Source organism: Vombatus ursinus, unplaced genomic scaffold (genome assembly GCF_900497805.2).
Source record: "Vombatus ursinus unplaced genomic scaffold, bare-nosed wombat genome assembly UNPS02014821.1, whole genome shotgun sequence".
NCBI classification, from domain to species: Eukaryota; Metazoa; Chordata; class Mammalia; order Diprotodontia; family Vombatidae; genus Vombatus; species Vombatus ursinus.
The window spans coordinates 43,190,775-43,207,596 of record NW_020954599.1 but is presented as its reverse complement, the minus strand read 5'-3'; the positions used below and the strand labels follow the sequence as shown (position 1 = coordinate 43,207,596).

The 16,822-nt window shown below is 36.8% G+C and overlaps 1 pseudogene; it reads right to left on the bottom strand.

Annotated features, from left to right (window-relative positions):
- The window catches only part of LOC114024454, a 112,570-nt pseudogene that overhangs the window by 82,764 nt on the left and 12,984 nt on the right, over window positions 1–16,822 (bottom strand).

Genomic DNA, 16,822 nt, shown 5'->3' with positions numbered 1-16,822 from the left:
GAAAAGGACAAAAATTGACTGTAGAAAACAATTCTTTAAAAGTTAAAGTTGGCCAAATGAAAAATGAGGTACAAAAGTAACTGAAGAAAATAAATTCTTAAAAATTAGAATTGGACAAGTGGAAGTTAATGATTTTATAAAACATCAGGAATAAGTCAAACAAAATCAAAAGTATCAAAAAATACAAGAAAATGAAAAATATGTCATTGGAAAAACAACTGACTTGGAAAATAGATCTAGGAGAGATAATTTAAAAATTATTGGACTACCTGAAAGCCATGACACACACACACACACACACACAAAAAGAGCCCAGACAGTATCTTTCAAGAAATTATCAAGGAAAACTGCCTTGAGGTCCTAGAACCAGAGGGCATGATAGTCACTCTAAGAATCCACCAATCAACTCCTGAAAGAGATCCTAAAATGAAAACTCCAACAAATATTGTAGCCAAATTCAAGAATTATCAGATGAAGAACATATTGGAAACAGCCAGAAAGAAATAATTTAAATATCCCGTAATCACAGTCAGGATTACACATGACTTAGCAACTTCCACATTAAATGAGCAGAGGGCCTGGAAAATGCTATTCTGGAAGGCTAAGGAGTTTGGATTACAACCAAGAATCAACTATCAAACCAAGTATAATCTTTGAGAAAAAAAGATGGATATTCAATGAAACAGGGGACTGTAAATCATTCCATATTAAAAAAAATCAAAACAAAACAACTGAACAGAAAATTTGGTCTTCAAATACAAGACTCAAGGGAAGCATAAAAAGGTGAACAGGAAAGAAAAACTGTCATTCAATAAGGTTACACTGTTTACATTTCTACGTGGGAAGATGATACTTGTAACTCTTGAGAACTGTATCTTTATTATGGCATTTAGAATGGGTATACCTAGAAAGAACGTTTAGGTGTAAGGTGACTTTGATGATAAAAACATTCTTTAATAAAAGAATGAAAAAAAAGGATTGTATGAGAAGAAGAGGAAAGGAGGAGACAGAAAAGGGTAAATTTATCAGAAGAAAAGGGGCAAAGACCTATTATATTAGGGGAAAAGAAGTGAGGGAAACAAACATTGTTTGATCCTTACTCTCACGGATTTGGTTTAAAGAGGCAACAACATACACACTCGATTGGGTATAGAAATCTACCCTATAGAAACTAAAAGATGAAAGGGAAAGAAAAAAGAGGCGGGGTGTATACAAGGGATGGCTGAAGGGAGGGAAGAACTAGTAGGGGAAAGGGGAAAGAAAAGGGAGGGGGCTAAGAGATGGGAGGGCAGATATAGGGAGTCAGTATTCAGAAGTAAAATACTGGTAAGGGAGAAAAAAGAGAGAAGAGCATAAACAGGGAGGGGAAGTGGAATGGAGAGAAAGACACAGTTAGTAATCATAACTGTGAATGTGAATGTAGTGAATACTTACATAAAATGGAAGCAGATAGCAGAGTGGATTAAAGCTGCAATATGTTGTTTACAGGAAACACATTTGAAGCAGAGGGATACACACAGAGCAATGGTAATAGGCTGGAGCAGAATATATTATGCTTCAGCTGAAGTAAAAAGAAATAGCAGGGGAAGCAATCATGATTTCATACAAAGCAAAAGCAAAAATAGATCTAATTAAAAGAGATAAGGGAGGAAACTACATCCTTCTAAAATGTACCATAGACAAGGAAGTAATATCAATATTAAACATATATGAACCAAGTGGTATAGCATTCAAATTCTTAGAGAAGAAATTAAGGGAGTTACAGGAAGAAATTGGAAGGAAAACTATACTAATGAGAGAACTAAAACTCTCCCTCTCAAAATTAGAGAAATCCAAGGACAAAATAAAGAAGAAATAAGTTAAGGAAGAGAATAGAATTGTAGAAATGCTAGATATGGTAAACCTCTGGAGAAAACTGAATAAGGATAGAAAGGAATATACCTTTTTGTTAGTGATATATGGCAGCTACACAAAAATTGACCATGTACTAGAGCATAAAAACCTCACATTCCAATGAAGAAAGGGAAAGCAGTTCTTAGAGGAAGTTTTATATCTCCAAATGCTTGCATGAATGAAATAGAGAAAGAGATCAATGAATTGGACATGCAACTAAAAAACAAGAAAAAGAACAAATTTAAAATCCCCAATTAAATACAAAATTAGAAATACTGAAAACCAAAGGAGAAATTAATAAAATTGAAAGTAAGAAAGCCATTGAACTAGTAAATAAAAATAAGAGCTGGTTTTATGAAAAAAACATAGATAAAACTTTGGTTAATTTAATTAAGAAAAAGAAAGAAGAAAACCAAAGTACTAGTATCAAAATTGAAAAGGGTGAAATGAAGAGGAAATCAAGAAAATAATTAGCATCTATTTTGCCCAATTGTGTGTCAATAAATTTGACAATTTTAGTGAAATAGATGAATATTTACAAAATTTTAAATTTCCCAGATTACAGAAGAAGAAATAAAATACTTGAATAACCCCATTTCAGGAAAAAGAAATTTAACAAACCATCTCCCTAAGAAAAAAAATCTCCAGGGCCAGATGGATTTACAAGTGAATTCTATCAAACACTTAAAGAACAACTAATTCCAATACTATATAGAGTATTTGAGAAAATAGGCAAAGGAGGTGTCCTACCATTTTTTATGATACAAATATGGTTCTGATACCTAAACTGGGAAGAGTCAAAACAGAGAAAGAAAAGTATAGACCAATTTCCCTAGTGAATATAGATGCAAAAATTTTAAGTAAAATATTAGCCAAGAGTTTATAGCAACTTATCTCCAGGATAATGACCAGGTAGGATTTATAACAGGAATGCAGGGCTATTTCAATATTAGGAAAACTATCAGCATAATTGAGAACATCAACAATAAAACTAAATAACTAAAAGCATATAATTATCTCAACAGAAGCAGAAAAAAACTTTTTTACAAAATACAACAATAATTTCTATTAAAAACACTACAGAATATAGGAATAAATGGAGTCTTCCTTAAACATCTATCTAAAACTATCAGTAATCATTAGATGTAATGGAGAAAAGCTAGAAGCATTTCCAATAGGAACAGGGGTGAAAAAAAGATGTCCGTTATCACCACTGTTATGCAATATTGTACTAGCAATGTTAGTTTTAGTAATCAGAGAGAAAATAAATTGAAGCAATTAGAATAGGCAAAGAAGAAACAAAGCTATCATTCTTTGCAGATGATATGATGGTATACCTAGAGAATCAGAGTATCAAGCAAAAAATTACTTGAAACAATAAACAACTTTAGCAAAGTTGCAGAATATAAAATAAAACCCCATAAGTCATTGGCATTTTTATATTTTAAACAAAGCCCAACAGCAAGACATATAAAAAGAAATTCCATTTAACTTTACTGTAGAATTTTAAAATATTTGGGAGTCTACCTGCCAAAAACAAACCCAGGAGCTATATGAACACAATTATAAAACACTTTTCACACACACATATACACACAGACACACACACACACACACACACACACACGTTTAAATAATTGGAAAAAAATATCAGTTGCTCATGGGTAGATTGAACTAATATAATAAAAATGATAATTCTACCTAAATCAATTTACTTATTCAGTGCCATACTAATCAAATTACCAAAATTATTTTATAAAGTTAGAAAATTAATAACAAAATTCATTTGGCAGAAGAAAAGTTCCAGAATATAAAGGGAATTAATAAAAAGAAATTCAAGAAATGGTCTCCCTGTAGCAGATCTTAAGTTGTATTTGCTCCTCATTGTATCATATTGCTGCTTTATAGCAGCAATAATCAAAATTACTTGGCACTGGCTATGAAATAAAGTGGCAGATCAGTGGAATAGGTTAGGCATGAAAGACACAATAATCAATTAATATATCAATCTTCTGTTTTATAACTCCAAAGACTGCAGCTTCTGGGATAAGAACTCACTATTTAACAAAACCTGCTGGGAAAACTGGAAAATAGTTTGGCACAAACTAGGCACAGAGCAACATATTATAACCTACAGCAAGATAAAGTCAAAATGGGGACATGATTTAAATATAATTGCTGATACTATAAGCAAACTAGTAGAGCAAGGGATAGTTTACCTGTCATAGATATGATCTTCTCTATCCAAGAGAAGAATTTATGATGAATCAAATCCATTATGAAATGCAACATGGATGATTTTAATTACATTAATTTGAAAAGTTTTTGCACAAACAAAGCCAATACAACCAAAATTAGAAGGGAAGCAGAAAGCTGGGAAACAATTTTTATGGCCAGGGTCTAAAGGCCTTTGTTAGTGTATTTAGAAGGAGCATATATAGACAGAGGGCACATGTTTGGGTTGAATATGAAGGGATGGGGGACTTCCATTTTTGGGAGCTAAGATGGCAGAGTAAGAGGTGAGTCTCTCTTACTCTCCCTTATTAACCCCTGAAAGCGCAGAAAATATCACCCCAGGAAAAACCCTGGAACAGCTGAACCAGAAGAAAGATGGGGTACAGTAGTGCAGTAGCCCAGGTGGCTTGAGGAATTAACTGGAAAGGCCCCTCTTACCTTGGAGGAATGGGAGCAGTACAGAACAGGAGGCATCCTGGCAAGCTAGTGGAAAGCCCCACCTCAGCATACCAGGAGGAGATACTGAAGCCCAGGTGGTGGAGCAAGCAAACACCAACACCTGGACCCCAAGTGCCTCTTTAAGGTTGGGGGAACCAGTGGAAACCCAGCTCAGAAAACCACCAGGTGCCTCAGCATTCTACAGCAACCAGCTGTCCCGGTGCCTCAGCAAAACTAAGGGAAGCAGCGCTACAAGGAGCCCCAGGCAAATACACACCCTACAACATCCATCAGAAAAGAGCTGAAGAAAGCAAAAAGAAGGAAAGGCCTGGGTGAGCAAGAAATCTCCAGGAGCCACACTACCCAATCCTACCCCTAAAGTTCCAGTATTGTTGTTTCCAGCCCAACACCAGGTAAGCTGCCAGAATCCTACAGCCTCCAACTGCCAACATTGGAGGCTCCAGAACACAAAGCCATGAACCAGGCCCTAGGCTCCCAACACAAGGAGCTAGGGTCAGTGCCTTCTGCTCTCCAGCAGGAGAGCCCAATCTCTTTAAAGGCCAGGAAATAAGCAAACACCATAAGCAACAAGAAATGTACAATAGATTCTTATGATGGGAAGAATGAAGATCAAGGCAGAAATTCTGAAGAGGAAAACATTGTCAACAAACCCACATCTGGAACCTCAAAAGAGAATATGAACTGGTCTGAAGCCCAAAAAGTCTTCTTAAAAGATCTCAAGAAGGATTTCTAAAGTCAAATGAGAGAGGTAGAAGAAAAATTGGGAAAAGAGACGAGAGATATGCAAGAGAGAGTCAAAAGCTTGGAAAAGGAAGGACAAAAATTAACTGTAGAAAATAAGTCCTTAAAAAATACAATTGGCCAACTGGAAAAAAAGTACACTGAAGAAAACAAGTCCCTAAAAATACAATTGGACAGCTGGAATAAAAGTACACTGACGAAAACAAATCCCTAAAAAAATACAATTGGCCAATGGGGAAGGAGGTACAAAATCTAATAGAACAATTTGTTAAAAATTAGAATTGAGCAAATGGAAGCTAATGACTCTATAAGAGAACAAGAATCAGTCAAACAAACATGAGAATGAAAAAATAGATGAAAATGTAAAATATCTCATTGATAAAACATCTGGCCTGGAAAACTGATCCAAGAGAGACAATTTAAAAATCATTGGTCTACCTGAAAATCATGATTTAAAAAAAAAAAAAGAGCCTGGACAGGAAAACTGCCCTAAGGTCCTAGAATCAGAGGGTAAAATAGCCGATCACCTCCAAAAAGAGATCCCAAATTGAAAACGCTAAGGAATATAGTAGCCAAATTCCCAAATTACCAGAGCAAAGAGAAAATATTGCAAGCAGCCAGAAAGAAACAATTTAGATATCATGGAACCACAGTCAGGATTACACAGAACCTTGCAGTTTCTACATTAAAAGACCATAGGGTGTGGAATATAATATTCCATAAGGCAAAGGAGCTTGGATTACAACGAAGAATCAGCTACCCAGTGAAAATGAGCATGATCTTTCAGGGGAGGAGATGGATATTCAATGAAGTAGGGGACTTCCATACCTTCCTGATAAAAAGACCAGAGCTCAACAAAAAATTTGATCTTCAAATACAAGACTCAAGAGAGATTTAAAAAGGTAAATGGGACAGAAAGTAACAACATGTTATTAATAAAAGCAAACTCTTTATATCCCTGCAAAGGAAGATGGCACTTGTAACATTTGAGAACTGTATTGTTATTACACCACGTTAAAAGGATATACATAAAGGGGGTGGGTATAAATTGACTTTGATATAATGATGAAAAGTATCTAATCAAGTGGGTTAAATGGATCCAAGTAAGTGAATTAATTTGATCTAACTAAGAAAATGTACTGAGAGAAAAGGAAAGGAAGAGGCAGACAAAGGTAAATTGCATCACAGGAAAAGGCTCAAAAACCTATTACAGAAGAGGGAAAGAAACGAGAGAGATGAGCATTGTTTGAACCTTACTCTCATCAGATTTGGCTTAAGAAGGGAATAATATAATCAATTAGGTATAGAAATCTAATATGCCCTATATGCAGTAGGAGGGAAAAGGGGAAAGAAAAGGGAGGGGGATAACAGAAGGGAAGTGGGACAGAGGGAGGCAGTGGTGAAAAGTAAAACATTAGTGAGGAGAGAAAAGGAGAAAGGAGAAAGAAAAGCATAAATGGGGGGGAAGGATGAAGAGAAAGACAGGTAGTTATCATAATTATGAATGTGATTTGTGAATATAATGGAATGCTACTGTGCTAGAAGAAATGATGAACAGGCAGACTTCAGATAAATCTGGAAAGGCTTGTATGAGTTGATGCTGAGTGAAGTGAGCAGAACCAGGAGAACGTTGTACACAGTAACGGCCACAATGAATGATGACTAATTTTGATAGACTTAACCTCACTCAAGCAATACAAGGATCTAAGACATCTCGAAAAACCTCATGATGGAAAATGCTATCCACATCCAAAGAAAGAACTATGGAGTTTGAATGCAGATCAAAGTATACTATTTGCTATTTTTTTTTCTTCTGTTGTGTTTTGTTTCCTCTTTCTGGTGGTTCCTCCTATTAGTTCTAATTCTTACTTACAACATCACTAATGTGAAAATATGTTTAATAAGCATGTATATGTATAGCCTATATTAGACTGTGCACCATCTTGGGAAGGGAGGGAGGGAGGAAGGGGAAGAAAAATTTAAAACTGAAAAGGTTATGGAAATGATTGCTGATAAATCAAAATATATTAATAAAATGAGAATATGAAGGGATGATATTTACAAAATAAAATTAAGGGGTAAGAGAGAGGAATGTACCAGGAGAAAGAGAAAGGAATATGTAGAATGGGGTAAATTATCTCACATAAAAGAGGCAAGAAAAAGCTTCTACAGTGGAGGGGAAGAGGGGAGAGTTGAATGGGAATGAGTGAACCTTACTCTCATCAGAATTGACTCGTAGAGGGAGTAACATACACACTCAGTTGGATATAGAAATCTATCTTACTTACCTTATAGGAAAGTAGGTTTGGAAGGACATAAGAGAAGGGACACAGTGATAGAAAGGAGGGCAGATGGGGGAGGTAGTAGTCAGAAACAATACACTCCTGAGGAGGGACAGTGTGAAAGAAGGGAGAGAATTGAATAAACGGGTGGGCTTAGGATAGAAGGAAATACAGTTAACAACAGTAACTGTGAAATAAAATTGAAACAAGTTTCTCTGATAACAGCTTCATTTCTCAAACATATAGAGAACTGAGTCAAATTTATAAAAAAAAAGTTATTCCCCAACTAACAAATGATTAAATGATGTGATCAATTTGGAGATGAAGTAATCGAAGCTATCTATAGCCATATGAAAAAACTCACTATTGATTGGAGAAATGCAAATTAAAACAATTTTGAAATACCTCCTCATACCTATTAGATTGGCTAATGTGATTGAAAAGGTAAATGACATATATTTTAGGGAACATGGGAAAAATAAAACTTTTAATGCACTATTGGTGAAGGTGAGAACTGATTCATCCATTCTGTAGAGCAATTTGGGACTATGCTCAAAGAGCTATAAAACCATGCATACCCTTTGGTCTTGCAATACCGTTACAAGGTCTACGTCCCAAATATATGTAAAAAATAATTATAGCAGTTCTTTTCTGGAGGTAAAGAATTAGAAGTTGAGGGAATGTCCATCAATTGGGGGATGGCTCTTGTTTTTATAAATTTGACTCAGTTCTCTATATGTTTTAGAAACAAGGCCTTTATCAGAGAAACTTGCTTCATTTTTTTTTCACAGTTACTATTGCAGACTATTTCCCTTCATTCTATTCCTCCTGTTTATTCTATTTTCCCTGTCTTTTCACCCTGTCCCTCTTCAGGAGTGCTTTGCTTTTAACTACTGCCTCCCCCAATCTACCTTCTCTTCTATCCTCCCTTCCCCATCCTTCTCTTATTCCTTTCTCCTCTTACTGTCCTGTAGGGTAAGTAAGATAGATTTCTATACCCAACTGAGTGTGTATGTTATTTCCCCTTTGATCCAATTCTAATGAGAGTAAGGTTTACTCACTCCCCCTCAACTCACCGCCCTTCTCTTCCAATGCAAAAGCTTTTTCTTGACTCTTTTATATGAAATAATTTACCTCATTCTATATATCCCTTTCTCTTTCTCCCTGTACATTCCTTTCTCACCCCTTAATTTTACTTTTTAGATATCATCTCTTCATACTCAACTCACACGTGTCCTCTGTCTATACACACTCCTAACTTCTCTAATAGTAAGAATGGTCTTAAGAGTTACAAATATCAACCCTCCGGTCTGCTCCAGTGTGTCCTGTGTTGGACTCTTCTCTCACTCCTATGCAACAAACCTTTCCTGCTGACCTTCCAAGTTGTCTTGGGCTGAAAATTTGTTTCAGTCAGTCTTTTTGTGGGTTTTGCTGCTCTTTGTTTTTAGTCATTCTTAAAAGTATTTGGAGGGCTTTGAAGGAGAGCTCAGGCAAGTCCCTGCCTTCACTTTGCTATCTTGGTAATGCCTCCTCTAGCATTTTTCTTTGAGATATTTTTATAACTGTTTTCACATTGTTGTCTTTTTCTGAGTTTATGTCTTGATCTTCTGCCACAGTAATAGCTTTTAATGGTAAAGTTCTTTATTTTTGTTCTTTGTTCATTTTTGCAGCCTATTTTTTTTTAACTTTGAACTTTAAGTTAAAGTTGTTCTCTACTCATGGAAGCATGGGGAGGTACCATTCTAAGCTTCAAGCTTTTTCATGTTGTTTTTTTTCAGAGCTATTTCTGGGCATCTGCAAGTTTTTGGTGCTTCCAAGATGGTGTGATTCTGGAAGAAGTGTGATAACTGCTCTCCTAGTCAGTGTTCTTTTTTTTACCACCATATATCCCTTTGTCTCCTGCAGCTGAAAGTGCTAGCCCTAAGGCCCCAAGCCCTGTGATTCACCCCTAGCCCTCCTCTCCTCCTTACATTTGTGCCCTAGAACTGCATTTGGACAATAGAGCTGCCAAACAGCACCGATTGTACCCAGTGCCAACAAAGTGTCTCCTGTATTCTCCTTCTGACCAGTTGTCTGATCTCCTTATTATCTCTGGGCTGAGCACTCTGAAAATAACAGCTGTTGCTATAGGTTGCCTCTGTTGCTACTGTCCTTGGTTGAGTGTTGTCTTCAGCCAGGCCTCTACCCCAGTCTCACAGACTTTTCCTGCTAACCTCTTAAATTTTCTTAGGTCAGAAAAACACTCTTACCCTGAACTTTTGTTGGCTCTGCAACTCCAAAATTTGATTTGAGGTATTTTTTTTTAAATTGTTCATAGGGGAATATTGAGAGAGTTCACCTTAGTGGCTATTCCTAAACCAACAACTTAGCTCCAAATCCTATCCAGAATTTTCTAAAGTATTTTATGATGCTCTTGAAGTCAATTTATTGTAATCTGTTCTTACTCTTCTCCCCACGCCATGTGTTTTTTTTCATTCCCTCTTGGGTGTTTTTGTAATTTCAGTTCTTCTGAGATACTGATATTCTAGGATTAGTAATCATATAAAGTCACCTCAAGAGAGTGTTAAAGAGGTAGGATTTGATAACCACTGTTTTGAGTCATTCTATTCAGTTGAAAAAAAATTCCCAAGTACTAACTACATGGAAGGCACTGTGATAATTGCTGTGAGAGAAACAGTGATGGGGGGGTGGGGAATGCCAGCTGAATAAATAAACACAAATTTGTAGTTTTGCTCTCCATCTCTACATCCTACCAGTGAGCCACTGCATGAATGGCAAGGTGGGATGTCTTTGTATTAGAGACCATTTGGTATAATTGTTGGTGTGCTTGATATAAATATGGCATGGTGGTCTTGGAGTGAAGAAAACAGAATTTCAATACTTGCTTCAGTCATTTACTAGTTGTGTGTTCCTGGATAAATAACTTAACCTCTCTAAACTGCATTTTCCTCACTATTAAAGAGGAATGATAATATCACTTACCTCACAGGGTAGTTGTAAAAGTCAAATTGGGGTAACATAGGTAAGTCCTTCACATATCCAAAAATGTTTCATAAATGTGAGTTATTGTTTTATTAGAAAATCTTCCCTGAAGAGCAGTATAATGATTATACTTATAAATAATATTAAAATCAAATCTTTGATCTTTTCTTATGCAATGGCAGGGCTTGACAACGTCTTCATCTCCCATTATGGATGATCATCTTCAGTTTTTTGTTTTGTTTTGTTTTGTTTTGTTTTGTTTTTGGTGAGGACAATTGGTGTTAAATGACTTCCTAACTGCCCCAATTGTGTTTTTTTTTTTACCTGAAGGCAAGTGATCTCAAATTATATTAGAAGGCGAAAAAACTCAACTACTTTGAATTGTCACACTATAATTAAATGAGGCTCAAGATGGAAACATTACATTGAAGTCAATCACATATTTTAATATATGATACATAATATAAATATATAATCAATGTATTAATATGTTAATACATAATTTATATAATATTTTAATACTGAAGTCAGTCAAATATTTTAATATTTTATAATTTTGAAGGACTGTTAGGGAATTTCCTGCAGTGTTAGACTGATTTACATATGGAGGGAGATATTTAGGAGTCTCAGCTCTTCATCATCAATGACCTTTTGAAAATTTTGAACTGAAATTCCCATAGACATCTCAACAGATGACATTTACATGAGACAACTCATTATTTTTCCCTCAAACCTTCCATTTTCACCAATTTTCTTGTTACTGTTGAAGGCATTACCATCATCTCAGTCATGTAGGCTTTAAAGCTCAGTTGTACATTACTTCTGATGGAGTTAAATGCTGCTTTTTTAGAGACAGATGGACAATCCTGCTGGTAAACGCTGTGGAGTTCTCATTTTTCATTTAGCAGCTTCTGAATTTCCCCTCAATTTTTGTCAATCCAGTCTTGATATTTGTGAGTGTTCTGACCAGATGAGTAAATACAGTGCTGTACATCAAATCTCTGAATGCTACCCACTCCTTTTCCATTCTACTAATGTCAACCATGTGTTGACTCTACTTTCACTCCAAGTTAGTAATGAACTGTTTCCACTCAGAGGAGTGCTCTAATCTGTTGACATTAAATCTTCTGGTCATCATCTTGCCTTGGGGCTGTAAGTTTTGTTAAATATGAATATTTGGCTTGGAGAGGATAAGTCTATGATTGTTACAGCACTGTACCACACATTCCTTTCATCATTCTCACAACCTGTGTGTCTCTTCTCCTTACAATGACATGGTCTATTAAATACCAATATTTGCCATGAAAATGCATCCACAATGTTTTATTTCATTTAGGCAAACAGAAGACATGTTGGTGATAAGGTCATGACATGCACAAGTCTTCAGTAGTAAGTGATCATTGTTGTTGCTATTTCCAACTCCATTCCTCCTAAGAATTCCCTGCCATGTTTGGTTGTCTGTGCCTACTCTAGAATTAAAGTAGCCCATAATTATAAGATTGTCATCTTTTGGCATATTGATGATGAGGGTCTCCAGGTTTCCATAATTTTTTTTTTAATTTGGCCTCATCAAGGTTCATCATATGTACACGCAAAACTTAGAGAGATGCAAGATTTTTGGCTAAGAAAGAAGGCAGATGAAATTCAGTTTTACACTGATAGTAACAATCCACAGTGCTTTTATGATGCCCTGAAGGCTATCTGTGGACCAAAAACACATGGACCAAAGACATATAATATCTCAGATATTAAGTGCCACATTGTTTGAATGCCAAACATATGCTTGTCTAAAAGACTATTTTGTGAAGAACCCACACAAGGCAAGTGCTCTCATGGTGGTCAGAAGAAACAATGCAAGGATGCTCTCAACGACTCTCTGAAGTACTTTGACTCTGGTCTTTTCATCAAATATGCTTGAAAGTCCTCTATTTCACTGAATGACCATTTTTTCCCCTGAAGGATTGCACTCAGTTTTGCTCGGTAGGTGATTCTTGGTTGTAATCCTATCTCCTTGGCCCTCTGGAATATTATATTCCAAGCCCTGCGGTCCCTTAATGTAGAAGCAGCTAAATCTTGTGTTATCCTAATTGTGTTTCCACAATATTTGAATTGTTTCTTTCTGGTTGCTTGTAATATTTTCTCCTTGACCTGGAAACTCTGGAATTTGGCTACAATATTCCTAGGAGTTTTCCTCGGGAGATATCTTTCAGGAGGAGATCAGTGGACTCTTTCAATTTCCATTTTACCCTCTGGTTCTAAAATATCAAGGCAGTTTTCCTTTATAATTTCTTGAATGATGATACCTGGGCTCTTTTTTTGATCATGGCTTTCAGATAGTCCAATAATTTTTAAACTCTCTCCTGGATCTATTTTCCAGGTCAGTTGTTTTTCCAATCAGATATTTCACATTGTTTTCTAATTTTTAATTCTTTTGGATTTGTTTTACAGTGTCTTGATTTCTCATAAAGTCACTAGCTTCCAATTGCTCTATTCTAATTTTTAAGGAAGTATTTTCTTCAGTAATCTTTTGGACTTCCTTTACCATTTGGCCAATTTTGCTTTTTAGGGTGTTCTCCTCATTGTCTTTTTGGACCTCTTTTGCCACTTGAGTTAAGCTATTTTTTAAGGTGTTATTTTCTTCAGTATTTTTTTGGGTCTCCTTTAGCAAGCTGTTGACTTGTTTTTCATGATTTTTTTGCATCACTCTCAGTTTTTCCTCTACTTCTCTTACTTGCTTCTCAAAATCCCTTTTGAGCTCTTCCAAGGCCTGGGACTGATTCATATTTTTCTTGGAGGCTTTGGATGTAGGAACTTTGGCTTTCTTGTCTTCTTCTGGTTGTATATTTTGATATTTTTTGTCACTAAAGTAAGATAATATAGTCTGACTCTTTTTGCTCAGTTTGCACATGATCCTGACCAATTACTTGAGTTTTAAACTCTTTGTTAAGGTAAAAGTCTCCTGCCAATGTGAAGAGTGTACTGTCCCAAGCTTTGCGGGTTTGTACAGCTGTTTTCAGAGGTACTTCTAGGAACCTGTAAATTTTCAGTTCTTCCAAGGTGGCATGGTAAGGGGCGAGGTGTTTCCTCTCCACCACCACAACAAGCTTCACCACACCAGCGTTCCTCTTATCCCCAGGACCTCCCCTCAGAACTGTGACCCAGATCCAAGCACCAGTAAAGCAAGAGATTCCTCCCTCAACACTGGCAAAGAGATCCCTGCAATCCCCTTCTGATCAGCCACTCGATTCCCCCTCAGTCTGTGAGCAGGAAGCTCAGGAAAAAGCCGTGGCCTCGGGCCATGCTTGAGATTTGGCTGAGACCTAGCTCCTCTCACCACAGTCACAGACTTTTCCTACTGAACTTCTAAGTTGTCTTTGGCATTCATGGATTGAGAAGTTTGGAAACTGCCACAGGTGCCCGCGATTCAGTCCTCTGAGGCCTGCTCCAGCATTGCTGCGGCCTATGCGCCGATGCTGAGCTGCGCTCCTCTCTCCGCCTGGCACGATATACCTTTCCAATCAACCATCCAGGCTGTCTTTGGCTGGAAATTGGTTTCACTCTGTCTTTTTGTGGGTTCTGCTGCTCTAAAAATTTTTAAGGTATTTGGAGGGTTTTGGGAGAGAGCTCAAGACAGTTCCTGCTTTCTTTCTGCCATCTTGGCTCCACCCCCTCTCTGAAGCACTTTGGATTTGATCGTATAACATGGGAAACACTGACACAGGATAACACAGCATGGTGTGTCCTCATCAAAGAAGGTGTTGTGGTCTATGAGCAAAGCCTAATTGAAGAAGCTCAAAAGAAATACGAGGTGTGTAAAATTAGAGAATCTACCCCAAAGATTCACATGGACTATTTGTGCCTGACCTGAGGTAGAACATTCTGAGCTTATAGTGGTCTGCTCAGCCTCAGAGCAACACACTATAGCTGGACTTTAACAGAGTGATCTCATTTTGGTCCTCTTCAAGAATGAAGGACAACAACCAACTCAGGTTTTAAAACTCAGTTTCATATTTGACTCAAAACTCTCACTCACCCCCATGGATTTGGGGGTGTTTGACAATTTCAGTTGTCAAATATTGTCCTTTCTAACATCACATCAACTTGTCTGCATCCTATTCTTTCAAATCACACAGTTACCATGTCACCCTAGTACAGGTCCCCTTCACCTCTCAGTTGGATAATTGCAAGAGCCTATTTTTTGGCTCCTCTGTCTCAAGTGTCTTTTTATATCATTCCTTTTTTATATCAATCCTCTTTGCCAGAATGATTTTTCTAAAGCAAAAGTTTGACTATGTCAGCTCCACTTACTCAATAAATTCCAGTGACTGTATGATTTCCATGATCAAATGTCAAGTTCTCATTTGTCATTTAAAGATTTTCAAAGTCTGGTCTCTTTCTACCATTCTAACCATTTTATAATTGACTTCCCTTCACACACTATCAAATCTAGCTACACTAGCCTAGTTAAATGACACTGAATTTCACTATTTTTGCAGTAGGGGCTGGCTATGCCACGTGCCTAGAATGCTGTCCTTCCTTATCTCCAGTTCTTAGTTTCCCTTGTTTCCTTCTTTTTTTAAAATTTTTTATTAATAAATTTATTTATTTTTAGTTTTCAACATTTCCTTCCACAAGATTTTGAGTTCCGAATTTTCACCCCATCTCACTCCTCCCCCCACCCCAAGATTGCATGCTTTCTGAATACCCCTTCCCCTAATCTACTCTCCCTTCTATCTCTCCCCCCCCTTTTCTTATCCCCTTCCCCTTTTATTTTCCTGTAGGGCAGGATAGATTTCTGTACCCCATTTCCTGTATTTCTTATTTCCCAGTTGCAAGTGAAAATATTTTTTAAACAAATGTTTTTAAATCTTTGGGTTCTGAATTTTCTCCCTTCCTCCCTCCCCACCCACCCTCATTAAAAAGGCAAGCAACTCAATATAGGTTATACATGCACAGTTATGCAAAACCCTTGCATAATAGACATGCTGTGAAAAACTAATTCTATTTCCCTTAATCCTATCCTGCCCCCTCCCCATTTATTCAATTCTTTATTTTGAGCCCATCCCTCCTCAGAAGTATTTGCTTCTGATTACCCCCTTTCCCAATCTACCGTCCTCTCTATCATCCCCCTACTCTCTTGTCCCCTTTCCCCTTATTATCCTGTAGGGTAAGACAGATTTCCATACCCAATTGAGTGTGTATGTTATTGCCTTCTTAAGTCAAATCCTATGAGAATAAGATTCACTCATTCCCTCTCACCTTCCCCTGTTTCCCCTCCATTGTAAGGGCTATTTCTTTTTCTGTTTTTTTTTTGTGTGAGATAATTTACCCCATTCTACCTCTCCCTTTCTCCTCCTAGTATAATCCTCTCTCACCCCTTAATTTTATTCTCCAGGTACCACCCCTTCATCTTCAACTCACTCTGTGCCCTCTATCTATCTATCTATCCATCTATCTATCTACATGTGTACATATAATTTTTCCCTCCAACTACCCTAATACTGACAAAGGTCTCATGAGTTACAAATATTACTTTCCATGCAAGAATGTAAACAGTTCAACCTTAATAAGTCTCTTATGATTTCTCTTTCCTGTTTACCTCTTCATGTTCCAGTTGAGTCTTGTATTGGAAAGTCAAATTTTCTATTCAGCTCTGGTCTTTTCATCAAGAATGCTTGAAAGTCCTCTATTTCACTGAATGACCATTTTTTCCCCTGAAGGATTATACTCAGTTTTGCTGGGTAGGTGATTCTTGGTTGTAATCCTATCTCCTTTGCCCTCTGGAATATTATATTCCATGCCCTGTGATCCCTTAATGTAGAAGCAGCTAAATCTTGTGTTATCCTGATTGTGTTTCCACAATACTTGAATCTTTCTGTCTGCTTGCAATATTTTCTCCTTGACCTGGGAACTCTGGAATTTGGCTACAATATTCCTAGGAGTTTTCCTTTGGGAATCTCTTTTACAAGGTGATTGGTGGATTCTTTCAATTTCTATTTTGCCCTCTGGTTCTAAAATATCAGGGCAGCTTTCCTTTATAATTTCTTGAAAGATGATGTCTGGGCTCTTTTTTGAATCATGGCTTTCACATAGTCCAATAATTTTTCCAGTTCTCTCTCCTGGATCTATTTTCCAGTTCAGTTGTTTCTCCAAAGAGATATTTTACATTGTTTTCTAATTTTTAATTCTTTTGGATTTGTTTTGCAGTGTCTTGATTTCTCATAAAGTCA